Source organism: Macaca fascicularis, chromosome 4 (assembly GCF_037993035.2).
Source record: "Macaca fascicularis isolate 582-1 chromosome 4, T2T-MFA8v1.1".
Taxonomy (NCBI): domain Eukaryota; kingdom Metazoa; phylum Chordata; class Mammalia; order Primates; family Cercopithecidae; genus Macaca; species Macaca fascicularis.
The window spans coordinates 142,784,428-142,812,370 of record NC_088378.1 but is presented as its reverse complement, the minus strand read 5'-3'; the positions used below and the strand labels follow the sequence as shown (position 1 = coordinate 142,812,370).

Below are 27,943 nucleotides of genomic sequence, written 5' to 3'. Positions count from 1 at the left end.
TATAGGAGGAGGCCAGCTTTGAGTGGGGCCTGGACAGGAAAGGATACTGCCGCAGACCCAGGCTGTGGTGCAGCCAGTCACCATCCCTCAGACCCCTGGTGCTGGAGGTGGCAGTTTGGGGAAAGATGCAGGATGGAGCTGAACCAAGCATTAGTGGGAGTCAGAATGGAGGGCCTGGGATCAGAAGTAAGGTCATGGAATCCACAGCAGAGAAACATGCTCCTTGTTAGAAGCAACTTTTAGCATGTTCCTGGCCCTGATAAGATAGAATGCTTCATCATGAGACACCAAGCAACCTGTGATTCCAAGTGCCTGTGTGTATTGGCTTCTATGTGACCCACAGAGGCATAGATGGGACAGACCCAGCGGCATCTATCATGAGATGAAAATGGTCCATGTGGGTTTAGCCTCAATTCCATGTTAACACCCACAGAAAACACCCAGCCCTGACGTGGCCCTGAATCACCAAACAAATTGAAGATAAATTGAAGTTAGCCAGTCCACATCATGGATCAGCCCAGGCCTGATAGGAAGGACCCATGAGTGGAGCAGCCACAGTGGTAGGGATGAAGCTACAAATGAGTCCAGCAGCACTGACTGCCCCCTACTAATACCAATCCAGCTATTGCTTCCACTGAATACTCTGCTTGTGAGCATTACAGACCAATGGGCACCGATAGGGCACTATTTCTTCAGGTAACTGACTAGCCCCTAAGTGACAAGTTGAATAGCTTGAACCCCATCCATCCTGGAAGGGGCAGAAGTTCATCCTCACAGGGATAGGCACCTATTCGATGTGGTGTGGTTTTCCTTTCTGCTCTCAGACCCTCAGCCAGCGTCCCTATTAGAATTCCTGATCCACTGGCTCAGAATTTCAGTACATTATCTGCCTGGGGGACATATCTCATGGGGAAGGGGATGAAGCATGGGCCATGACCATAGGATCCCCTGGTCATATCACCACCTGTGCCTCTCAGATCCTGCCAGGCACACAAGAGTCATGGACAGGACCCTGCAGGCACAACTCACTACCAGCTTGGATGAAACCCTCTGAGGAATGGGTGTCATTTCTCAGAATGTGATACATGCATTGAATCAAAGACATCTCTATGGTGCTGTTTTCAGACGGCAGAACACGTGGGTCCAAAACCAAGAAGTCGAAGCAAGTGTGTCTCATTCCTTATATTCACCCCCAGGGTGATTGATTTATTTATAAGTAAATAAGTACATAAATAACATAAGTAAAAGAATTTATTTATTTATTTATTTATTTATTTTATTCATTATATTCACCTCCAAAGTGATTTTGCTCTTCTTACCTCCAAAATCTGGACTCCACAGGGCAGGAGGTCCTGATTTCTCAAAGGGGGCACCCTGGCAAGGAGACAAATGAGAGTCCATGGAACTACACATTGTGGTTGCACCCAGAGACAAGCAGGTGAGAAGAGGAGGAGGCAGGGCTGCTATCACACAATGAGGGCAGGAGAAGTATGCATAGAAACCAGGAGATCCACTTGGGGATCTCCTGGTTTCCCTTGCCTGTTGTAAGTGTGAGCAGAATCATCCAGCAACCCAGCCTGAGAGGGTTTGATATTCAAGAGCCCAGAATCCTCTGGGTTCTAAGGAAGGACTGAGTGATACTCCTAGGTAATGTACCAAGGCTCCGCTCCTGTGCTCTGACATCCTCAGCAGGATTAGTGCCGAAGCCCTGCTTCCCATGAGTGGCTCCCAGCCAGTGACCGGTCACAGCAGGCACACTAAGGCAGGCCATTACCGGGAGACAGGGGACTCCTCTGATGGCCAAATGTGGCTCCAGGACTCCTCCATGTCCTTGCTCAACCCTCCTTAGATTGCCTGTGGTCTTGGGCGCGTCGAATAAACTTTCTCTCTTTCTCTCCAGCACTTGGGGTCACACTTGCATCATTGTCTGCCGCCTTTTCCAGGGATTTCTGGCTCGCTTCCCATATTTCCTTACAGGTGTGTTCCCTCATAAAACGCTGCAGACTTTAAGCTCCTCTTGGCATCTGCTCCTTGGAGAACTTGGATCAAAAAGCATTTCCATCTGCACACCAATAACTCTTATTTATTACAACCTGTAAAATCTGTCTCTTTATCCAACTTCTGCCACCCCCATAAAATCTAGTTTGCTTGTGTTTGTAGTGTCTCTTTGAATTCACAGGTATTTGTTGTATTAAGACACTAAATTTTGAGGTAGTTTGTGACACAGCAGTTAATAACTATTAAGGCTTTCTTACGTTTCTATTATCCCATGGATGTTATCTACATCTTTTAATTCCCTGCATTTTAATAATGTTAAACATACTTGCTGTTTCCAATCCTTTCCTCCTATTCCTTTTTGAAAATTTTCATTTTGTCTTTCTCTGTCCTTCTTTCCTCCTTTCCTCCCTCAGCGCTTTCTCTCTCTTTCCATTTTTCAGAAACTCTATGTGGTTAGGCTAAAAGGAAGCATTATTTGAATCTTATGCTTAAAGTATAAAACCATAATTTACAGGATAAAAGTAAAGAAAAGGAAGTTATTAATGGAATATAAAAAAATGCCTAGGGTGATTCTGTAGCCAAGACAGTGGTTTTTAACATTTAATCTCCATCTTCAACTGAATGTTTTCAGATCACATGAGCAACATGAACTCTTTCCCATTCTTGGTACAAGCACTTGGGAAATCAAATTAGCCTTATCTAGTATGATTAACGTCCATACACCGTATAATCCCACCGTCTGCCTCCTGATTATACACTCTGGGGACATTCTTGGCTATGTGTCCAGGAGACGTGTACACCAATGTTTATGGCAAAAAACTGGAAATAATCACATATACATCAATGGGAATTAACAAAATTGTGGTATATTCATAAAAAGTAAAACTTTAGCAGTAAAAATGAATGAGCAGCACCCTCCCACATCAGAGATAACTCTCCTACACATAACGCACATCGCAGAAGAATACACATAGTGTGAGTTCCCTGTACCGGGAAGTTCAAAAAACACAAACTGTGATTTGGGTATATATGTACTTATTGCAAAAATCTTTAGAGACAGTGAAAAGGAATAGTAAATACAAGACTCAAGATAGAAGTTGCTTTTGGGGGATATGATTGGGCAACGGTCTAGGGTGGCTTCATAGGTTCTGATTTTTATGCCAGGAGAGGATGTCCAGGTAGTTACTTGATCATAAATCTTTATTTATTTATTTATTTATTTATTTATTCATTTATTTTTGAGATGGAGTCTCACTTCTGTTGCCCAGGCTGGAGTGCAGTGGTGTGATCTCAGCTCACTGCAACCTCTGCCTCCCGTGCTCAAGTGATTTTCCTACCTCAGCCTTTGGAGTAGCTAGGATTAAAGGCACCTGCCATGGCACCTGGCTAATTTTTGTATTTTCAGTAGAGACTGTGCTTCACCATGTTGGCCAAGCTTGTCTCCAACTCCTGATCTCTGGGGATCAACCCACTTCGGCCTCCCAAAGTGCTGGCATTAGAGGCATGAGCCACTGCCCCTGGCCCACAAATCTTTAAAGTGGCATTTTTCAAAATGCACTTTGTGTGCCATTCCTGATTATTTGGAAATGAAAGAGAAAAGAAAACACAAAAGTTCATTGCAAGGATCCTTAGCGATAACTACGCGCCTTAAAACAAAGCCACAGGCCGGGCGCGGTGGCTCAAGCCTGTAATCCCAGCACTTTGAGAGGCCGAGACGGGCGGATCACGAGGTCAGGAGATCGAGACCCTCCTGGCTAACACGGTGAAACCCCGTCTCTACTAAAAAAATACAAAAAACTAGCCGGGCGAGGTGGCGGGCGCCTTTAGTTCCAGCTCCTCGGGAGGCTGAGGCAGGAGAATGGCGTAAACCCGGAAGGCGGAGCTTGCAGTGAGCTGAGATCCGGCCACTGCACTCCAGCCTGGGCGACAGAGCGAGACTCCGTCTCAAAAAAAAAAACAAAAAACAAAAAACAAAAAAAAAAACAAAAACAAAGCCACAGCCAATTGTAAGGAGCCATGTGACAGAGAGGACCAGGATGCCATGAAAAATAGCCTTGGCTAGAAATAGGTCATTTGATTCTTGGCTAATTGGCAACTCGCTACACTTTCTGGTATACAATGTTCAATCTGATGTGCAAGGCAATTGTATCTTGAAAAGAATTTGAGAATTTGATATGTTGCTCACATTTTACTACACACACAAGTAAATTAATCTTTCACAGAATAGAAAAAAAGCATTGTTGAGCAAAATAAATTAAATGAAAAGACATAAAGAAATAACTAGTGATGAAATAGCAATAAGAATGGAAAACATGAAAGAGCTGCTTTTAAAGCAACATTAGAAGCACAAAATAACTGTATTTTTCAGAATCATACTGGAGTCCAAATCACTTCTACCACATCTAATTAAAAAACACAGTGAAAGATGTTAAAGTGATCAATAGATGCCCACTGAATATCTAGTTATTGAAAAATCTTGTTTCTAAATTGGAGTTAACCATTTCCGCCTACCACATCAAACCGAATCATTGTTGTGATGCTAAGCTAGCTGCACAGAGAGAGATGTGAGACACATTTTCCTAACTGCAAAGCACCCTGATTAGGCACATATTTTTGTAGAAGCTTGAGTAAGACAATTGGCATTTTGGGCATTCTTAAACGGAATTACAAACTTCTGAGGAAAAACAAAGATAGTTATGATTGTAAAGGCATTATTGTATGGCACCAGTCTTGGGACTCTTTGATCTAGCTGCTGTATTTTCTCAACTTTCTTGCAACTCGTCAAAGAGAACATTAATATTAAAGGAATTTGCAAAAAAATCTGAGATATTGTTGTATCTCCTTTCTCTGTCTCAAATTTTTATTCATTACTTTACAAAAGATAATTTTAAAGTATAAAGAAAATTAGTCAGATACAAGAAGTATTTGATTTACAAAATCCTGAAACAATAATGTTAATTGTGGTGCCAGCTACTTGGGAGGCTGAAGGAGGAGCATTGATCGCGTGAGCCCAGGAGGTTGAGGCTTCAGTGAGTCATGAGCATGCCACTGCATTGCAGCCAGGGCAGCAGAGTGATACTTTGTCCAAAAATAACTAACTAACTAACTAACTAACTAACTAAATAAATAAATAAATAAATAATAAAGGCAATGCATGAGCACTGGTGAAGGGCACTTTGGCTGCATTGAGTGCTTGCAAATTTGAGGTGATTACATTCTGTACATTACTTAACATGCATACTGTGCATACTTAACATGCACATAAATTCTTTGATACTCCTTGCAGAGGTGCAGCTTCATTCCCTTCCTATGAGTGTGGCCTGAACTTAATGACTCACTTACAAACTGATAGAGTAATGCTGACATAATAGTTTGTGACTCTGGGTATAGATCATAAGACTCACTAAGTCTGGGAGTGGTCACTCACGCCCGTAATTCCAACACTTTGGGAGATCAAGAGGGCAGATCATGAGGTCAGAAGTTTGAGACCAGCCTGGCCAACATGGTGAAACCCCATCTCTACTAAAAATACAAAAATTAGCCGGGTGTGTTGGTGCATGCCTGTAATCCCAGTTGCTCAGGATGCTGAGGGAGGAGAATTGCTTGAACCTGGAAGTCAGAAGTTGCAGTGAACCAAGATCCAGCCACTGCATACCAGCCTGGGCGACAGGGTGAGACTGTCTCAAAAACAAAACAAAACAAAACAAAACAAAAACCTCACTGCAGCTTCTACTCCGGTTCTGGTTCTTTCTTTCTCTGGGATCATGAGCCTTGGGGGAAACCGGCTGCTGTGTCACAAGCAGGCCTGTGGAAAGGTCCAGGTGACAAGGAAGTGAAGCTGGGGCCAGACAATAAGAAGATGAAGCTTCTTCCAACAGCCACATTGGGGATTCTTGTGTCTTGTGAATCCCCAGCCCCATTTGAGTCCTCAGAAGATAAAGCCCGGATGACAACTAGACTGCAACGTTGTGAGAGGCCCTGAGCCAGAAGCACTCAGAGAAATGACTCCTGGATTCCTGACCACTAGAAACTGTGGGACATGATAAATATTTGTTGATTTGAGTTGCTAAGTTTTAAGTGACTTGTTATGCAGCAGTAGATAACTAATATACCTTCACAAGAGAGGATGAATCATTGAACTTTTTCATTTGCTCTAAATTGATTATAAGATATTAAACATGTCATTTGCTTTTAATATTTAAGAAGAATTTTCATGACTATATAAGATCTATTTTATTGTCATTAACAATGATAACAATGATCTATTTTTTTTTTTTTTTTACCTTCAATTTGTATGTTCTAGTCAAACACAAAAGGAAGATCCAGGCTATGCTAGGCTGATATTATGATGACACCTCAATAACTACCCTTGGTTACTCACGTTACCCCAGTTACTCAGTTGACACTAATGCAGGTGCTGCTGTGAAGGGGTTTTGCAGATAGATTTCAGGTCCCCAGTCAGTTGACTTGAAGATGGGGATTATCCTGCTTGGACTGTCCTAATCAGGTAAGCTCTGAAAAGGACTGGGTTCTTCCTGAGAACAGAGACTCACAGTGTAGAGGGGTTCAGTGTGAGGGGTTTCCTCCACTGTGGGCTTTGAAAATGGAGGGATCATGGGGAAAGAACACTGGTGGCCAATAGGAATTAGAGGCCCTTCCTGCTGTCTACCCTGATAGCCCGAAGGAAACAGGGACCTTAGTCCTACAATGGCCAGAAACCGAATTCTGCCAACGAGCTCTATATAAGCTTGGGGGAGAATCCCAATCTTAAGTGAGCACACAGCTTTGCGAAACCCTGAACAAAGAATCTCTCACACTAGGCCTGGATTTCTGATGAAGGAAATGTAGACAAATAAATGAGTGCTGTTTTAAGCCACTAAGTTTGTGGTAATTGGTTATGTACTAATAGAAAATTAGTAACAGATTCAACAGCTAAACATATCACATGTTCTCCACTGGAATGAGTTTATGAACTGATATGCACAATAGTTGCATAAAGCCAAACGTTTCCTAACTTGCTTTGCATTTTTCATTTTGTGATTTTTGTGTGATGCAATTTTTAACACAATCATATTTCATTCATTCAGCTTAGTTCCTACTATGTGGCAGATATGCTTTTATATTCTGTAGACACAACTTTGATCAAAACAACCCAAAGCCCCTGTGCTTGTGCCTTCCATTCTAGAGGCTTCTTGAGAGTGAGATGGAGCCATTGGAGGGTTTTAAGTGAAGAAATGACACAATCTGACTCACATTAGCAGGATTGCTGACCATTGTGGGGGGAACAGCTATGGGCAGCAGGAGAGGGGACAGAGCTAGGGCCACAATTCGTAGTTACAGGGTAGTAGAGACTAAGGGGAGAGGAGGACCTGAGTGATGACAGGGACAGAGAGAAGGGCTGGAGAAGCAGGAGGTGAGGTAAAGGAACAGAGAGAAAGAATTCTAAAGCAATAGAATTCTCAGACTTAAACACAGTGTTTTATAGATTTTATAGATTTTTAATCCATTTATCTGCAGAGCCTGGTACAGTGTTACTTGCACCTTGGTCTTTAATACATTCTGTGGGGCTGTCTAAAAACTAATTGCCTCCTTATGATAAGCAGGTTAGAAAAGAATACCAAGTGTCCCAATAAAATATGCACATAGCTTAGATGTGAATAATTCATAAACATAGGCAGGTGCATGGGTCAGCCATTGTGGCTCATGCCTGTAATACCAGCATTTTGGAAGGCTGAGGCGGGAGGATCACTTGAGCTCAGGACTTCAAGACTAGCCAGAGCAACATACAGAGACCTCATTTCTACACATATTTTTAAAGAAATATTAGCCAGGGTTGGTGGCACAAGCCTGTGGTGCCAGCTACTTGGTAGGCTGAAGGAGGAGCATTGATAGTGTGAGCCCAGGAGGTCAAGACTTCAGTGAGTCATGAGCATGGCACTGCACTCCAGCCAGGGCAACAGAGTGATACTCGGTCTAAAACTAACTAACTAACTAACTAGTAAATACATAAAGGCGGTGTATGAGCACTGGTGAAGGGCACTTTGGCTGCATTGAGCACTTGGAATTTTGAGGTGATTAAATTCTGTCCAGACTCCCGGTTGCAATATATGGTAACACATTGTGCTTTGTGTTGAGATGCCCTGGACTTGCACACACAAACTCAGGGTTATGAAATAAAGATAATTTAAAAATACAACAGACCAGAGTCACAGATACACAATCTGGGAAAGTAAAACTTAACTTTGTGAGTCTAATTGCAATGCATTTAGATACATTTATATATAATGGGGCCAAAAATCACCTCTTTTACAAATTAGATTCATGATCATTCAGTAGTTAACCAAGATTGTACTACCCGCTGTAGCACAATCGGAGAGGCACCCGAGGCTGCTGCGAGACCAGCGGAGGTCCTCGATCCCACAAGAGCCCCAGGCGCCTATACCGGATTCCATTTTCAGTTCAGGCCCAAATCCCCGGGGGTTGGTCGAGGCGGAGGCGGGGCTCAGTGGCCTGGGCTGACTGCGGTCACTGGGAATGGGTCTCACACCCTCCATTGTATACACAGCTGCGACCTGGACCCGGACTGGAGCCTCCTCCGCGGGGATGAACACACCCTACGAAGGCGCCAGTTACCTCATCATAAACCAGGAACTGTGCTCTTGGACAGCGCGGGACAAGGCGGCTCAGATGCTCTGGCGGAGAAACACGCAGAGCTGCTCAAAACCTACCTGCAGGGAAGGCGGGCAGAACGGCTCAGCAAAGGCCTTAAGAATGGGAAGGAGACGCCGCAGTGCGCGGGTACCAGCGGCCGCGGGGCGCCTCCCTGATCTCCTGCAGATCTGCCCGACCCACCTTCTAAAAGAAGGGAAGGAAAATGGGACCAACGTTAAAACATTCCTCTTCCTCTTGTCCTGAGGAGGAAAAGTCCTCGTGGGTTTCCATATCCCATACCAGAGAGTGACTGCGGGCCCGCCCTGCACTCTGGGACAATAAAGGATGAAGTTTCTGAGGGAGAGGAGGGGAAGACAATCCCTGGAATACTGATCTGCTGTCCCCTTTGTCCCCGCAGCAGCCTTGGGCACCAGGAATTTTCCTCTCAGGACTTGTTCTCTGCCTCACACTCAATCTGTATTTGTGGGTCTGACTCCAACTCTTTTAAGTCCCTCAGCCTCCACTCAGGCCAGGACCAGAAGTCTCTGTTCTGGCCTTAGACACTAGAACTTTCCAAGGAATAAGAGATTTCCCCAGGTGCCTGTGTCCAGACTGGTGTCTGAGTTGCTCCCTTCCCCTCTTCAGGTGTCCCATCAATTCTCAGGATGGTCCCATGAGTTGGAATGTCCCATGAGGAATGCAAAGTGCCTGAATGTTCTGACTCTTCCCCTCAGATCCCCCAAAAGACACACATGACCCACCACCCCATCTCCAACCATGAGGCCACCCTGAGGTGCTGGGCCCTGGGCTTCTACCCTGTGGAGATCACACTGACCCAGTAGCGGGATGGGAAGGACCAAATGCAGGATGCAGTTTATGGAGACCAGACCTGCAGGGTACAGAAACTTCCAGAAGTGGGCAGCCACGGTGGTGTCTTCTGGAGAGGAGCAGAGATACACATGCCATGTGCAGCACGAGGGGCTGCCAGAGCCTCTCACCCTGAGGTGGGTAAGGAGGGGGATGAGGGGTCACGTCTCTTCTCACGGGAAGCAGGAGTCCTTCCGGAGCCCTTCAGCAACGTCAGGGTTGGAGGCCTGATGGTCAGAGCCCCCTCACGTTCCCCTCCTTTCTTAGAGCTGTCTTCCCAGCCCACCAACCCCATCTTGGGCATCGTTACTGTCCTGGTTGCTCTTGGTGCTGTGGTCACTGGAGCTGTGGTCACTGCTGTGATGTGGAGGAACAAGAGCCCAGCCCGGGTAGGAAAGGGGTGAGCTCCGAGTTTTCTTCTTCCATTGGTGGATTCCCAGCCCCAGATAGGAGTTGGCTTGTATTCTGCCTAGCTGTGAGGCACCATCTCTGTGCCTCTATCAACACTTACTCTTTTGTAAAGAACTTGTGAAAATGAAGGACACATTTATCACCTTCATTGGAGTCATGGGAACCTGACTCCCAGCAGTCACAGGTCAGGGGAAGGTACCCGCATAGGACAGACCTCACTAGGACAATTAGTCCAGTTTCAACACGTCCTCTTCCCTCGGGTTTCCTGATCCTGACCTGGGTCTGCAGTCACAGTTCTGGAAACTCCTCTGGGATCTCATGGCCCTGCCTCCTCCCTGGCCTCTCACAGTTTGTTTTCTTTCCACAGATGGAAAAGGAGGCAGCCGTGCTCAGGCTTCATGTAAGTGTGGTAGGGGTGGGAGAGTGATGCCTGAGATCCTTGGGATAGTGTAGACAGGAGCCAATGGGGGAGCTCACCCACCCCACAATTCCTCCTTTAGTCACATCACCTGTGCGCTCTGACCAGATTTTGTTTCTGTTGCACCCCAAACAGGGACAGTACCCAGGGCTCTGATGTGTCTCTCAAGGCTTGTAAAAGTGACATATTAGAGGACCTGAAGTGAAAGAGGAGTTGGGGCAGAGGGGATACAGTTAGAATTTGGAGTCTTTGATTTGCTATTCTTGAGGGTGTGGTGGGCTGTTCAGTGTCACCATTTACTATGACTGACCTAAATTTGTTCATGACTTTTTTTTTTCTAAGGCTGCCTTGTGAGGGACTGAGATGCAAGATTTGTTCATGCTTCCCCTTTGTGACTTCAAGAGTCTCTGGCTTCTCTTTCTGCCAAGGCATCTGAATGTGTCTACATCCTTGGTATCATGTGAGAAGAGGGGAGACCAGCCTACCCTCATGTCCACCATGACCCCTGATATTGTTTGGATCTGTGTCCCCACCCAGATCTCATGTTCACTTATAATCTCTAAGGTTGGAGGTGGCACCTCAGGGAGGTGATTGGCTCATGAGGATGGATCCTTCATGAATGGTTTAGAACCATCTCTTTGGTGCTGTTCTTGTGATAGTTCTCACAAGATCTGGTGTTTAAAAGTGTGTGCCACCTCCCTGCTTTCTTTCCCTCCTACTCCAGGCTTGTAAGTCATACCTGCTTCCCCTTAACCTTCCAGCATGATTGAAAGTTTCCTGAGGCCCTCTCACAAGTTGAGCAGATGCCAGAATCATACTTTCATACAGCCTGCAGAACCGTGAGCCAATTTAAACCTTCTGTCTTTATAAATTATCCAGTCTTAGGTATTTCTTTTTTTTTTTTTTTTTTTTTTTTTTTTTTTTTTTTTTTTTGAGGCCGAGTCTCGCTCTGTCGCCCGGGCTGGAGTGCAGTGGCCGGATCTCAGCTCACTGCAAGCTCTGCCTCCCAGGTTCACGCCATTCTCCTGCCTCAGCCTCCTGAGTAGCTGGGACTACAGGCACCCGCCATCTCGCCCGGCTAGTTTTTTTTGTATTTTTTAGTAGAGACGGGGTTTCACCGTGTTCGCCAGGATGGTCTCGATCTCCTGACCTCGTGATCCACCCGTCTCGGCCTCCCAAAGTGCTGGGATTACAGGCTTGAGCCACCGCGCCCGGCCAGGTATTTCTTCATAACAGTTGAGAATGAATAATTCAGAAAATTGGTACTAGGAGTTGGGTACTGCAAAAAAGGGAGCTAAAAATGTGAAAATGTCTTTGGAACTGGGTAACAGGTAGAGGTTGGAATAGTTTGGAGAGTTTAGAAGACAAGAAAATGGGGGAAAACTTGGAACTTCCTAGAGGTTTGTTAAGTTGTTGTGATCAAAATGCTGACAGTGATATGGACAATAGAGTCCAGGCTGATGAGGTCTCAGATGGAGATGAGGAACTTACTGGGACCTAACTGGGACCTAGAGGAAATGTCACTTTTGTTATGCATTGGCAAATAACTTGGAGGCATTGTGCCCCCTCCCTAGGGATCTGTGGAACTTTGAACATGAGAGTGATGATTAAGGGTATCTGATAGAAGAAGTTTCTAAGCAGCATAGCCTTCAATATTTGGCCTGGCTGTTTGTCATAGCCTATGCACATACCTGTGAGCAAAGAAGCGATCTGAAACTGGAACTGATATTTAAAGGGGAAATTTAATATCCAGGACAATTCCTAATGGAGTTGCAGGAGCAGGACCCCGCCAGGACTACTAAATGGTAGAGTCACTGGTAATGTGCAAGCTGAGCTTGGAAAAGCCATAGGCATTCAATTTTCACCCATGAGAGCGGCTATATGGGTTAGGTTCAGCAAAGCCAAGGATGTGGGGCTGCAAATGGCATTGTGAGCCCACCACTCGCACCAGTGTGCTCAGGTGTCAAGATATAGAGTCAAAGGAGAATATTTTAGAGCTTTAAGTTTTACCATCTTCCATTATGAGTTTCAGCCTTGTGAGGACACTGCATTCATTTCTTTTGGCCCATTTATTCCTTTTGGAACGGAAATGTATAAGAAATGTCCCTTCCACTCTTGTATTAATATTTTAGAAGTAAATAACATTTTTAAAACTTTACAGGCTCACAGCTATAGAGACTTACCTTGAGTCTCAGATGAGACTTTGGAATTTTGAGTTGATGCTGGAACAACCTAGCACATTTGAGCAACTGGAAAATTATCGTATTTTGCAGTGGGAGAAAAACATGAGCTCTGACTGGCCAGGGGCAGGATATAATGATATAAATATCTACCCCCTGATACCTCATGTTAAAATCTGACCCCCAATGTTGGACGTGGGGCCTAATGGGTGTTGTTTGCATCATGGGGGCCAATCTTTTATGAATAGAGAGATACTGTCCTCTCTTGTGAGTGAATAAATTGTTACTCTTTTAGTTTCCAAGAGAGCTAGTTGTTAAAAAGAGCCTGGCAACTTCTTACACTCTCTGTTCCTCTGTTACCATGTCATCTCTGCACATACCAGCTCCCCTTTCCCTTCTCCCCCTCCTTACCCACCTCAGGGTGAGAGGCTCTGGCAGCCCCTCGTGCTGCACATGGCATGTGTATCTCTACTCCTCTCCAGAAGACACCACCACAGCTACCCACTTCTGGAAGTTTCTGTACCCTGCAGGTCTGGTCTCCATAAACTGCATCCTACATTTGGTCCTCCCTATCCCGTTACTGGGTCAGTGTGATCTCCACAGGGCAGAAGTGGGAGCAGTCTAAGGCCCTCACCAAATGCTCAAACATTTCCAGACATCAAAATCCCAAGCCACATGAAACTTGTTTATATAAATTAGTCAGTGTCAGACATTTCTTTATAGCAACACAAGATGGAATAAGACAGCACTCTCATCACAGGTATGTGTCTCTGGCAGCCAGCCCCCATTCTCAAGATATCCAGGGTCCACTCAGCCATGAGTCCTCTCATCAATATTCTAATTCTTATCACTCAAGAGATTCTAAGGTTTTTAGGAGAAACCAGGGACAAAGATTAAATGTTTTTCTTATAACTCACATTACTCACTTTTCTTTGACCACATATCTTTTACAGGAAAAGGATTACAAAAGTAAAGAGGTATTGGCATATTAACAGAGTATCATGGCCGGGCGCGGTGGCTCAAGCCTGTAATCCCAGCACTTTGGGAGGCCGAGACGGGTGGATCACGAGGTCAGGAGATCGAGACCATCCTGGCGAACACCGTGAAACCCCGTCTCTACTAAAAAATACAAAAAACTAGCCGGGCGAGGTGGCGGGCGCCTGTAGTCCCAGCTACTCGGGAGGCTGAGGCAGGAGAATGGCATAAACCTGGGAGGCGGAGCTTGCAGTGAGCTGAGATCCGGCCACTGCACTCCAGCCCGGGCTACAGAGCGAGACTCCATCTCAAAAAAAATAAAAATAAAAAAAAAACAACAGAGTATCATTCAGTCATTCAGAATTAGAACAGTCTATCATCCTCTTGTATGAATATGTCTCCCAGAATGAAGTCACTCATGTTTGCAGACACCACTCAACCTTACCGGGTTCCAAAAACAAGAATGGTCTCAGGGACATGTGGCTTCACTCTTTTAGGCATCCAGTATAATTGACCTAAGAGAAAATATCTTCTCTTCCTCACAGCACGTTCGAGGAGTTAAGCTAATATTGAATTTTACTCATTTCATAACCCTTTAATTTATTCTCTTAACCCTCAGCCACTATTCCTCCTTCTGTCCCTTTATATCAATCTTTTCCAGTTTTAGAGGTGACATCAGGTTTGGCTGCTGTGCTGGCCTAGACTGCAGGCAGCAATAGTATCCTAGCATGTCTTCCCTCAGTCTACTCTTGGTCATAAAGGGTAGGTTATGTAGGTAGGGAACTAGTGGGGGCCATCTGACCACCAGGCTAGATAGCTCTATTTAGTGTTAATCCTGACTTTGCCAAATGAAGCAAAGGCATAGCACAATCTTTGAGTTGCTTGGGAATTCTTACATAAAGGTGTAAAATTATACTTATGGTTTTTGGCTTAAAGATAATTCCTGTTTCTGGTACTTTTATTTGCATCCCTACTCCTGGTACCACTGCATCACATATGAAAAAAGAAATTTGAGGTGAAGTGTAGTCATTATTCCAGCATCCTCTCCCCTTCAGAAGAGTTGTATGTATAGTCGTAACAGCATCATCTTGATTCTTCAGGTAAAAGAGAGGGAGTTACCTAGTGGAATCACTCTTGCAGCCCCACCCATGTCATTTATCATTAGAGAAATGCAAATCAAAACCACAATGAGATACTATCTCACTCCAGTTAGAATGGCAATCATTAAAAAAGCAGGAAACAACAGATGCTGGAGAGGGTGTGGAGAAATAGGAACGCTTTTACACTGTTGGTGGGAGTGTAAATTAGTTCAACCATTGTGGAAGACAATGTGGCAATTCCTCAAGGATCTAGAACCAGAAATACCATTTGACCCAGCAATCCCACTACTGAGTATATACCCAAAGGATTACAAACATTTTACTATAAAGATACATGCACACGTATGTTTATTGCAACACTGTTCACAACAGCAAAGACTTGGAACCAATCCAAATGCCCATAGACTGGATAAAGAAAATGTGGCACATATACACCATGGAATACTATGCAGCCATAAAAAGGAAGAGTTCATGTCCTTTGCAGGGACATGGATGAAGCTGGAAACTATCATTCTCAGGAAACCCTCAGCTATGTGTTCTCAGGGTCTCTCAGAGAAAGACCCACAGGAACAGAAAACCAAACGCCGCACGTTGTGACTCATAAATGGGAGCTGAACAATGAGAACACGTGGACACGGGGAGGGGAACATCACACACCAGGGTCTGTCTGGGGGTTGGGGGCTTAGGGGAGGGACAGCATTAGGAGAAATACCTAACGTAGATGATGAGTTGATGGGTGCAGCAAACCATCCTGGCATGTGTATACCTATGTAACAAACCTACATGTTCTGCACATGTATCCCAGAGCTTAAAGTATAAAAATAATAATAATAATGGGTTTGTAAATGTGCCTTTAACAAGTACTGAGGTTAGGAATTTTAAAAAGGAAATGAGGCCACTCTTGGAAGATCCCCTCAGTTTAGCAGAGCAGCTAGATCAGATTTTAGAACCCAATTTTTATACTTGGGCTGAGATAATTCAATCATGAATATTCTGTTTACCGGGAAAGACAGGGGAATAATTAGAAGGGCAGCCAGAATCATTTGGGAGAGACAGCAGCATCCTCCTGGGTAAGGAGTCCTGCCAGCTAAGCAGAAATTCCCAAATGCAGATCCTGGATGGGATAATAATGACCCCTGGGATTGGGTCCAAATACAAGACCTTAGGGAGCTAATAATTAGAGGGATTACACAGTCCACTCCTAGGACACAAAATGTCCCAAAAGCATTCGAGATCCAACAACAAGAAGAGAAGACTCCCTCTGCATTTCTGCAGAGGCTCAGGGATCAAGTGGAAAAATATTCAGGATTAAATCCAGAAGACCCAGTAGGGCAAGGCCTTTTAAAGGTTAATTTTGTAACTAAAAGCTGACCTAATATTACTAAGAAACTGCAAAAGATTAATGGATGGAATAAACAAACAATTAAGGAAATACTGAGGGAAGCTCAAAAAGTTTGTGTGTGTGTGTGTGTGTATGCGTGTGAGAGAAAGAGAGACAGGGAGAGAGTTAAGCTGCTATATCTGAAGGAAGAGAGAGCCAGTGGCACAGCTGTGTGTGGCAACTGGCTTCTAAAAAGTGTTGATAAAGGTTACTGCTGAGTCATTTCCGCAGAGCTGCCTGTTTTTGCAGACAGACGAGGGGAGCCAGGACACAGCATGGCTCGGCTCATGCCCAGAGAGAGAAAGAGGAAGAAACTGAGTGTGAGAGAGAAAGGAAACAGGGGATGACAGAGAGAAAATAGAAGAGGAAAATTAGCGAGAGAGACTAAAAGAGACAGAGATCAAAGAGAAACACAGAAGGTAAAACTGGGGAGACAAATAATGTAAAAGGAAAAAAGAGTACACGACGAAGTGAGAGAATGCGGAGAGGTTGGCAGGGCTGGGGGAAATTTCTGGGGGGTTAAGCAACAAGGAGTTGCAAGGAAAGGGTGCATGCAGTGCAACCACTGAGGAAGGACAGAGCCTGGGAACTGGGTTATGTAAGGGAGAAAGGGATGTGGAAGAGTTTAGGATCAGGCTGCTTGAGGTGTAATGGGTTGCCTACAGCAAAAACTAGATGGCTGTTTGTCAGGAGGTGGTCAAAAGGATTCAAGTTATGGAAGAGTAAATGAATAAGATGACATTAAGGTTTTGTTGTTGTTTTACTGTTTTACTGTTTTTTTTTTTTACTGTTTTTTTACTGTTTTACTGTTTTACTGTTGTTTTACGGTGCCCTTTTAAGGGCACCAGGGGCAGTTAGCTGTCAGTAAGGCTGCAGAAGAGACGCTACATAAGGAGAATCAGCACTAGGGTTGTAAACTCAAATGACTACAGGGTCAGCAAACAATAAAAAGGAGGGTTGCAGGGCTGGGTGGGAACTGTTGCAGCTGCTCAGCTGTTCTCACAATGCCAGTCATGCATTGCCAGATTGTCTGCTTTGTCAGAGAACAAAATTCTGACTTTTTATGTAAAATATAACTTTTAAATACTGATAATCAGTTCAAATAACTCAAAAACCCAACACAGGCAAAAGAGGATATCAGTTTGCAATCCCTGAAGTAGAGACAGTTCATGCTGGGGAAAAGTCTGCCAAAATGCTTCAAGGAGTCATGTATAAAAGCTCTGTTTCCCACAGCCGGGCTGGACCAGGGAAGGGTCCTTGCAGCCCAGGAGGAGGAAAAGCAGTAAGTCCCCTCCCAGGGCGGGACAAACTGGAGACACTTTGCAGTTGCTGGGTCACCAGTGGGGGTTGCATGAAACACAAACAGGGCAGCTCTAGGCCTGCCAGGGAGAGGAATGGTGCCTTTGAAGCAAAAAAAAAGAAAAAAAAAAAAAAGGAAGGGAGGGCGGAGCCAGAAATGCCTTTGCTAATGAGAGTGCCCATCAGGGAAGGCGCCACAGGCTGGCAGCTCTTCAAACCAGCAGCTGTTGGCCCAAAGTCAAACCCAGCAGGGCCGGGCCAAGGGCACTCTGGGATGCCAGCTGGTCAGTCTCTTGCCCTCCCCAAGTTCCTCCTGGGGTCCATGGACCCTGGGGAGGTTCCTAAACTAATGCCAACCAGTTTCTTATGAAAAGGAGAGGAGAATAAGAACGTGTCAGACCATAACTGTTTAGAGATCATAGAGTATCAAACTCAAGTTAGTAGCAAACCTTAAAGAAACTCTGCTACATAATGGGATGAGGTTGTCTGTGAATGGGACATCCTGAGAAATAAATGGTAAAGGACACAATGGTTGTGCTGTCATTAATAAAAACAAACAATCCTTACGTGAAAAAGGTAAATTACTCAATAACTGGTCAGCCCAAACCTGTAAATTATATGCTCTTAACCAGACCCTAAAGCTCCTAGAAGACCAAGGAAACACTATATATATTAATTCAAAATATGCCTATAAAGTAGTACACACCTTTGAAAAAATCTGGACAGAGCAGGGACTAGTCAATAGCAGGGCAAAAGAATTGGTAGGTGGGGAACAAGTTTTAGAAAGCCTCCTGCTTCCAGCAGGGATAGCCATAGTTCATGCACATGGCCATCAGAAAGGAAACACTATGGAAGCTGTAGGGAACAGACTTGTAGATAAGGCTGCTAAGTAAGTCTGGAGGAAAAATTTAAACTGTTTAGCTCAGATATCCCTAAGGTGATATCAAAACCCCAATTTTCAAAAGAGGAGGAAAAGCTAGGCAAGATAGGAGCCACTCATACTAAGAATGGAAGATGAGTGCTTCCTCATGGGAGAGAAATAATAAATAAACCCATAATAAAAAATTGAATGTCTATATTGCATAAGGGAAGTCATTGGGGTCCCCAGGCCATGTGTGATGAAATGCTAAAGAATTATGGGTGTATAGAAATGTATACCCTTGCCGGGCGCGGTGGCTCAAGCCTGTAATCCCAGCACTTTGGGAGGCCGAGACGGGCGGATCACGAGGTCAGGAGATCGAGACCATCCTGGCTAACACGGTGAAACCCCGTCTCTACTAAAAAAATACAAAAAACTAGCCGGGCGCGGTGGCGGGCGCCTGTAGTCCCAGCTACTCGGGAGGCTGAGGCAGGAGAATGGCGGGAACCCGGGAGACGGAGCTTGCAGTGAGCTGAGATCCGGCCAGTGCACTCCAGCCTGGGCGGCAGAGCGAGACTCCGTCTCAAAAAAAAAAAAAAAAAAAAAAAAAGAAATGTATACCCTTGCTAAACAAGTATGTGGGAATTCTGTGAACTCCCAGGAAACAACTTCGGTTAAAAGAAATTGTAACTCAAACCCCACCCCTTGAGTTCACAGTTCACCATTTCCAGCCAGGCAACTCAGTGCTAATTAAGACTTGGAAAGAAGACAAGCTCCACCCAAGCTGGGAAGGTCCCTGGCAAGTGAGACAGCTGTACAAACAGCTGATCGGGGCGGACACGTTACACTCGGGTCAAGAAACTGGTTAAAAAAAAAAAAAAAAACAGAAGGAAGGTAAATTGGAAGTGTATAGATCACATAAGAAACCCTTTAAGCTAATTCTAAGGAAAACCCTTCAAGCTAATTCTAAGGAAAACCTAAAAGGAAGCTATACGCAGGCTCCAACATTGGGGGCTGATATGGTTAGAATTAATCCTAACACAAGGGGTGAAAGGAAACCTAAGTATAGGAACCACATGCCACCTAACTGTAAAAATTTAAAATGCAATCCTATATTAATTACCATAAAGAACCCAGCTACTTAAAGCAGAAAACTTGAAGGTATAGATTAAAAAGAAATATCTCAAAAAGCAACTCCATGGAACAGTTAGATTTTAGGTTAGTCACCAACTCTACCCCAAGCCCACCCAGAATTACTGTTACTCCCGGTCCCATTAACTTCCTTTAACCCACCAAACAATAACCCCAAGAGAGTAAAAACAATTAAAATAACTGACTTAAGGCAGACTTTAAAAATTAAAACAGGATATAGAGACATAAATGCCTGGGTTAAATGGGTGAAATTTTCAGCACAAGCCCTCAATAAAAGTAACTGTTATGTGTGTGCCGCTGGTCAACCTCAGGCACAGGTAGTCCCGTTTCCCCTTGGATGGGATACTAATCCCAAAGGAATGCATTGCATGTTGGCTGTATACCAAGACGAGGATGCATGGGGAAATAAGACTTGTAAAATCTGTCATTGCTCTTTCCCACTTTGCAGAGATCAGATCCTAAAGCAATCCCCTCGTTCTCTATAGGGAGTATAAATCACTCCTGTTGCCCCTCTAGACAGAAGATGAAGCTCGATAAACCCGTGGGAAAACTCTCAACCTGTACCCACATCCTAAATATCACTGGGAACCCAGAATGAGGCAACCACTCATCAGGAAAGGGACCCTCTGTAACTTGTTACTGTCCAATTGGACTGGGACTTGTGCTTTAGTACAATTGGCCATTCCGTTCACCCTGGCATTCCATAAAATAGCTAAAAATACACATGGTCATCGAGATCAGAGAAATTTAGCAATTCATTCTAACCCATATATATACACATATATATATACACACACACACGTGCACATACATATATATATATGTATATATATATACACACACACATACACACACACACATACACACAAGGCTTCTGGATCGGGGATGAAAACTTTGTATATCTATCTATCTATTCATCTATCTATCCATCTATCTATCTATCTATTAATCTATCTATCTATCTATCTATCTATCTATCTATCTATCTAAACTCCATAGGAGTACCTAGAGGACAGCCTAATACATTCAAAGCATGAAATCAAATACCTGCTGGATTTGAGTGAGCACTTTTCTGGTGGTCAACTATTAACAAGAATGTAAATTGGATTAATTACATTTCTTATAATCAGCAAAGATTCATCAATTACACTCCAAATGCCCTTAAGGGAGAAACCAGATAACTAAAGGCCACTAGCTAAATGGCTTGGGAAAACAGAATTGCACTGGAGATAATATTAGCAGAGAAACGTGGTACATGCGATACGCTGGGCAGAAAATGTGACACTTTAATTCACAACAATGCTGCCTCAAATGGAACCATCATAAAGGGACTGCAGGGACTAACAACTCTAGTCAATGAGCTGGCAGAAAACACAGGAGTAAATGACCCTTTTACTAACTGGTTAGAAGGTTGGTTTGAAAAATGGAAAGGAATGGTAGCTTCAGTTCTTACATCTCTCATAAGACCCCTAAGGCTGGGGTCTTAACAGCCATAGGATGTTGTGTCATCCCTTGTGTGAAGGGCTTAACACAAAGGTTAATTAAAGTAGCTATTAATAAACAAATGCCGTTAATGTCCCAACAGAATGACTTACTATTATTAAAAGTCAAACTAAACTCCTCCTCCTATAATGAAGAAAGTAAAAACTTCCAGATATCTAAGTGAAAATAAGACCAAAAAGGGTAAAAAGAAAAAGAGGAGGGAACTGTAAAAAATAACCTACACGTGATGGCTCATTTTCATAAGTGCCTTAGAATATGTTTAAGCAGGCCACATGGAAATAAAGAGATAAAGAAGCAAAATGTACTAAGCCACAATCCCCTCCTTCCTGCTTTCCCTTTGACCCAGTGTCCAGGAGCTTATTGGTCGGGGCCCCTCCAATGACCCCCCTCCCCACCTTACCAAAGAATTTACTTTGGGCTAGCTTGCCATCACCTAAGTGCAGCCACTAGGGCCATAAGTCAAATGCCAAGAGTCCTGAGACAGTCACCAGGCATTATGGGCTGCAACAAAATGCAGCAAAAAATGCAGCAAAAAGACCCTGAAGAACATACTTGAAATCTTAATCCAACTACCAATAAGTGATGCCCAGGAAGACTGTAACCCCATAATATTCAGCTAATGAGGAATTGGGGGAGGGGCTTGCACACTTGGGAATAAATTGTTTTTTGAAACTCTCCCAGGTGTGCCTGCACTCCAGACACCTGATCTTGCAAGACTGTCATTAAAAGTCTCTCTTTCGCTGTTCTCTGGGTCTCTGAGTCTATTCTTTGGGTTTGAATGGGTAAATTTCTTTCTCACAGGGGTGTAGATGGCAACGTGGTTCTCATTCCCCTCCCAAATACCCCAACTTTCATCGCCTGTTCCAGAAGCCTTGTCACCTACATGCCTATCTGTACAGAAGGTATGAGGGGACCCTACTGCCCAGCCAGGGACCTTCCCATCTCTAGCAGCTGTCCCCTTTTCTGACCTGGACCCGCTGCACCTGATGTTGTCTTCTTCTTGTATCAAAGGACACAGAGAATAATAATACTAATAATAATACTAATGATGATGAAAGCAGCAACAGCAGCAACATATGGAATGGCTTGTCATCAACTCTGAAGCACCAGGGCCATCCCTGGAAAAAACGGCCTGTTACATACCAGGTACCCAAAGCCACAGTCGTTCCTGCTTCCCCCACCCCAGCCTGATCCTCCTTATGTTGGAACCCTCAAGGGTGGTCCCAGGTTCATGAGAGGACACAAGGTGAGTGCTGTGATTCCTACTGTATCCGATGGAGCAGATGACCCTCTGCTCCTCTCCTTGGGGAATCCTGCAGGCCACCTCTGTCTGGTAGGTCCCACCCCATGGACAGAATACCCCCAGACTGCTGGGCATCCTGGCTCAAAGACGCCCCATCTAGACACCAGGTCGGAGAGATATTCTGGAGATAGAAGCCAGAGCCCAGCATATCAGGGTCATGTTGCCCTCCAGGGCCTCGCTGCAGGTCACATTCATGGTGGGGGAGGGGAGGTTGGAGAAGAAAGGGCAGAGACAATGAGGCACGTGGCCAAACCCTGCTCCCCTCTATTGGAGATGCAGGGAACAGGGCTGGTCCACTCCACTGTTCCAACTCTGGCAGAAGTCCTCACAGACCCCAGACCTTCTGCAAGCCTGTCCTCACCCTGGGGCCCAGTTCCTCTAGGCTGGCAGAAGGATGGGCCTCGAGACTGTGTCTTTATGCTCTGGGACCCCTGCATTGATGCTGAGGAGGGGAAGTCAGGATTGGGCTCCTGGTACGTGGGGCCAGAGGAACTCTTTGGGATGGGCAGGCTGGGAGGCAGATGGGGCAGCCTTGGGCCTGGGGTTTCCTCTCCTGCCTGACACCCACCCAGGTTCAGGCTTCTGTGAGAGGGCCCACTGTTTCCCCAGATTATGACACTGGACTCTTCCATCCTTGAACCCCTGTCTTTTTCCAGTGGCTCTAACAGGAGAGAAAAATCAGGATATAATACACCAACAGAAAACACATGCATCCATAGCACAAGGAGAGCTTCCCTGGATGGAGCTGGAGGTAGGGGTGACTCTAGTGGAATAGTGGAGAGGAAAGCCCCTACCCAGACCAAGTACCTGTTCTCCTGACACCCACATAGGATTCCAGATGCACTGTAGTTTCTACCTGAAGTCTGCCCATACAGGGCGGGAGTGTATCTTGGCCTGCATAGCATCTTCCTTCTAGATATTTGTGATGTTCGTAGCAAAGGTCTGAGCTCTGGAGGACTGGGAAACTGTCCATTCCTGAGTCTCCAGGTTGAGAGAGAGGAAGAGCTACCCATAAGAGTAGGAATGCCTAAAGCCCCTGGTGCTGCAGGCTTCCTGATCTCACAAACCCTAATCTCCTGGAGGGAATGCAAGTCTACCCCCACCCAGCAGTGACTTCTCCATTCCAGTCCAAGTGAGGAACTCAGACCACAGGGGACCCCTTGCTGGCCTTCCTCCATGCCTTTCTGTGAGGGCTGAGTGCCGGCTCACCTCCCCGCTGAGCTCTGCTGACCCCCATTCCTCACCCCTACCCCCAGCCAGATCCAGCGGGAACAGACAGGTCCCTGCTCTCTGCCCCCAGCTCTCCTGGAAAAGGCCTCTCCCATCACTCTTGCCTGCTGCCTACTCTCCCCTCCTTTCTGGCCCTTGATACATGCCAGGCCCTTCTGAGGTCCTGCCCCTTCTCTGTCAAGTCCTCAGTCTCTGTGTCCCAGGTCTCAGCTCCCAGAACCGCTTCCACTCACTGTCCCTGGGACCCAGCCCTGCCTTTCTGCCTGTTGAAGAGCAGGAAGATGTCCCTGGATCTGACCATCCAGATGTCCCTCAGTGAGAAACCCTGACTGCACAGATCCATCCCGGGACAGCACTGTGCGGTTGTAATGAAGACTGTGGAGCTCTGGGGAAGAGGAAACCACAGATGAAACTTCTTCCTGGAAGCAACTTTACATCGAAGTTAACACACAGGTCTGCGGTCCCGACCTTCCTGAGGAGGCAGGAAATGCACACAGGCAAAGGGACAAGAATGAGGATTTTAGATACAAGGAAAACTGGGAGGGCAGGAGGATGGAGGAGTGGACTGAGGAACGGAAGATGGGGGAACGGAGATGGCAAACATGTAGGCCAGGTGCCAAGGCGGGGCAGCCACAGGCCACCTAAGGGTATAGGGAGGAGGCCAAGGAGAGAGGCTGCCCTGCAGTGGTGAGGGAGGAGCATGAAGGCAGTGGTGGAAGGAAGGTCTTGCCAGAGAAGAGGGTGGAAACAGGAAGGTACCCAGGCTCAGGGTGACTCATGACCAGCATGGCTGTGCTGCACAGGTGAGGGTGAGAGGGAGTCGAGGGCCGCTGCCTTTGAAGAAGGCTCATCGTGGACAAGGTGGGAGTAAGGGAGGGTCAGTGCATCTTTTCAAGAAACAGTGCTAGGAACACTGGACGTTCACATACAAAAAGAAATGAAGTTGGACTCCTAACTTACACCACATATACAAGTTAACTCCAAATAAATCAAAGACCTATACTCAGGAACTAAAACTGAAAAATTCTTAGAATAAAACATTGGGAATAATCTTCATGACATAGGTTTTGACAACACATTTATGGATATAACACCAAAGCACAGACAACAAAGAAAAAATTGGTAGGTTGGACTCATCAAAATAAAAAAAAAAAAAAGAGCATTAAAAACACAATCTGCAGAGTGAAAAAGCAGCCACCGGAATGGAAGAAAATATATGCAAATCGTATATCTAATAAAAGATTAATATCCAGAATACATAAAGAACTCCTATAACACAAACACAAGACTCAAAAAAACTGTGTAGGCAAAGAATTTGAATAGCCAATTCTCCAAAGAAGATATACAAATGGCCAATAGACACATGAAAATATGCTCAACATCAGTAGTTATTAGGGAAATGCAAATCAAAACCACAATGGGCTACTACTTCACACCAACTAGGATGGCTATAATCAAACATACACACACGTACACACGCACACACACACACACACACACACACACAGAGAGAGAGAGAGAGAGAAACAGCAAGTTTGGCAAAAAGGTAGAGAAACTAGAATGTTTGTGTACTACACTGGGAAAGACAAAATGGGGCACCTGCTATGGAAATCAGTGTGTTGGTTCCTCCAAAAACTAAACAATGAATTACCATATGATCCAGAAATTCTACATCTGGGTATTTGCCCAAAATAAATGAAAGCAGAACATTAAAAAGATATTTGAACACTCATGTTCATAGCAGCATAATTCCCAATAGCCAAATTCATAGAGACAAAAAGTAGAACAGTGGTTTCAGGGGCCAGGGGGAAGGAGGAATGGGGAGTTACTGTTTAATGGGCACAGAGTTTCAGGATGCACAAAAATGAGAATGTACTTAATGCCACTGAACTGTCCACTTTTAAATGTTGAAATAGTGAAGTTTATATGTATATTTTACCACAATTAAACAACAAAATGAAATTGTCACAGTGTACCAAACAATAACATAGAATTAGAAAGAGGTTGGGGTCCTGGTCAGAGAGAAAAAAACCAAGGCAGAGGAGATTAACGCCTGAGGAAGGGCCCTCAGAGGGGAGTGGTGCTGGAAGGGGAGCAGTCACCCTCCAAAAGAGGGTTCAGGTTACAAAACCCTCACTGGAGGAAGGTGGTGCTGGGAGAAGGCCCAGAGGAGGAGATCACAGCCCACTATGTGGTAAGTGAAGATTTTGGACAAGTCTAGGAACTGAGAGCCCACTGGGGTCAAGGAACCAAAAGAGGATGAAGGTCAAGGAGCCCTTGGACCAGAGCCTGTGTTGGGTCTGGGTGGGGGTGAGGAGATGGGCAGGGCAAAGACTAAAGGATGGCATGAGCATGGAGTGGGGGTGACTCTGGGAGAACTTGGGGTAAAGTAAGAACAGGAAGGGAGGGGTTCTGTGGGGGAGGGTGGGGTTTGGGGAAGGTGAGAACTTGCTGAGGGCCCAAGGCAGCTGGGCAAGAGGTGGGAGCAACACAAGGTCCCAAGGCGGAGAGGGGCAGAGGGACCAGGGAGGGATGGTCCAGCACCTGTGTGCTGCGGGGGTGGGGTCCTCAAGTGGGTGAGGCTGAGGATGGAGTGGGGAAGGGGCCACCGTGAGGCAGGGCCCAGAGCAGGCACCTGCACTGGAGGGGAGGAAGCATCTGTGCTGCCCTGTCCCCTGCCTAAGGCCCAACTTTCATTAGCACCAGGGCTCCCCTCAAGTGGCCTGGAGGGAAGTCGGATGGAGGGAAGACCACGGGGCAAAAGGCAGCACCAGAAAGTTAGGGTCAGGGACAGTTGGGAAGGGGGAGGCATAGGGGCAGCACTGGGTGAAGGCTGCTTGTAGGAATGGCCCATAAGGGAGGCAAGAGGGACCTGCGGTGGCAGGGCAGGGAATGAGGGCAGAGGATATCCTACAAATAGATCAGAGAACTGCAGACAGAAAGGGGTAGCAGGAAGCAGGGAGGACAACAGGACCCAGGGGGCCCTGAGATGGGACAGGGAGGAGGTTGGAGGGAACCTGGTGTCCTTAGATCATTGGAGTCCACAGCAGCGGGGAGGGCTGCCAGAGAGGAAGGAACCCTGGGAAGGGCCGGCCAGGGGAGAATGAGCTGGATGGGAGAAGTCGCATGAAGAATCCTCTGCCCGGAGCCTGCAGACTCCAACCCCTCAGCTTGAGAGTCAGGAGCCCCACAGTCCCCACAGCAACAGGAAGCACCAGCTCCTGGTCCCGAAAAAAGGAGGGCCCCAACTCCAGGGATGGCGGCCCGCCCGGGAGCTGAGAACACGAGGACTCTAGGGACAGGACAGGGCTTCAGGGACCCGAAAGTCGCTCCGAGCACCGGGAAATGTGGCTGCCTCAGCGGCAGAGCTGGAAGGGCCCTCGAATGCCATTCACAGGAACAGCCCGGGGACCCAGTGACGTCAGAAGGGCTGGTTTGTCCGAAAAGTCAGAGGAGGCGGAAGAGAGGTGAGAAGACCAAATGCAAGAAGAGACCATTAAGTGCAGGGGGCGGGTGATGCGCGACCCCGAGGAGGACCGAAAAGAGATGAGAAAGCAGGGCTGAGGAGTGGCGGCAACCAGTCGCGTTCAGTTCCGCCACTCCCGACATCGCACCTGAGCCCCGACGCGACCACAGAGCGCTCGCAGCGACAAATTCGGACACCCCAGAAACGCCACGCCGCTCCCGCTCCGCCGAGGGCTGGAGCAATCCTGCCACATCAGCCTCCTGAGTAGTTGGGACTATAGGCGAGTGCCACCATGCCCAACTGTCATTTACCATCTGGTACCAGCCCCCATTAGACAATGAACAATCCATGATCAGGAACCATGTCCATTCCATCTTCGTCAGCCTTACGAACATTATTTTTTAAGCGGAACTCTACCTATGATTACTAACCATTCCCCAAAACCCCTAGCCTGCACTTTTCTGTAGATGAAAATGTCATACATCACAGAGTTTTAACAATTACTCAGTTTTCCCATCCACATTCACTGATTATTTATTTTGATCATCATAATTTACTGAGCACAGCAGGGACTGGGGTCCTGTCCCCACCTTAGAGGGATTATTTACACTGCTAAAGGTCACAAGGGTAGTGAGGGTAGAGAGGCAGACAGACCCAGCTCTCCTGACACTGGTCCCAAGCTCTTCCCTCCACAGTGTCTACCCTCTCTCAAGGACTTTTTCTCCCTGTTCCAGTTCCAGCAAAGGGTCTTATTCAGCTCACCCCCCAAAAGACTTTTAATACTTCAATGGCGATAATAATAATAATAATAATAATAATATGCAGTTTGTTCCTACGCATTTAGAGGTGATCACGACAAGACGGGAAGCCAATCCCTCCCTTTTTGGGGTAGGGGAGGCCCTGATGATCTTGGACTTTGGGCGAGTGGCTCCCCAGGTCTAGGCCTGGCTGCCCTCCCTAAACAAATCCCCCAGGTCTTTTCTGTCCAAAGCCCTCCCCCTCTATCCCATCTCCAGCCTCTTCTCTTCAGGCCCATCAACGACGCTTTCACCCTCAGCACTTGCCTTAGATTCCTGGACTTACCAGCACACAGGTGATTTTCTCCTCGCAGACTTTAGGCGCCACTGCTGGGTCCGGAAAAGAAAGAGAA

General features: G+C 46.0%; 2 long non-coding RNA genes across 2 annotated transcripts; one reads left to right on the top strand and one right to left on the bottom strand.

Annotated features, from left to right (window-relative positions):
- Window positions 1-1,234: 1,234 nt before the first annotated feature.
- LOC135970353 (uncharacterized) lies at window positions 1,235-27,935 on the bottom strand. Its single transcript, XR_010586049.2, has 2 exons — window positions 27,877-27,935; window positions 1,235-2,817 (listed from the first exon to the last, which is right to left on the bottom strand). It is a non-coding gene; the product is annotated as an uncharacterized lncRNA (long non-coding RNA).
- On the top strand, window positions 10,202-12,827 carry LOC141410144 (uncharacterized). The gene is made up of 3 exons (XR_012434067.1): window positions 10,202-10,327; window positions 10,688-11,230; window positions 11,565-12,827. It is a non-coding gene; the product is annotated as an uncharacterized lncRNA (long non-coding RNA).
- Window positions 27,936-27,943: the final 8 nt, after the last annotated feature.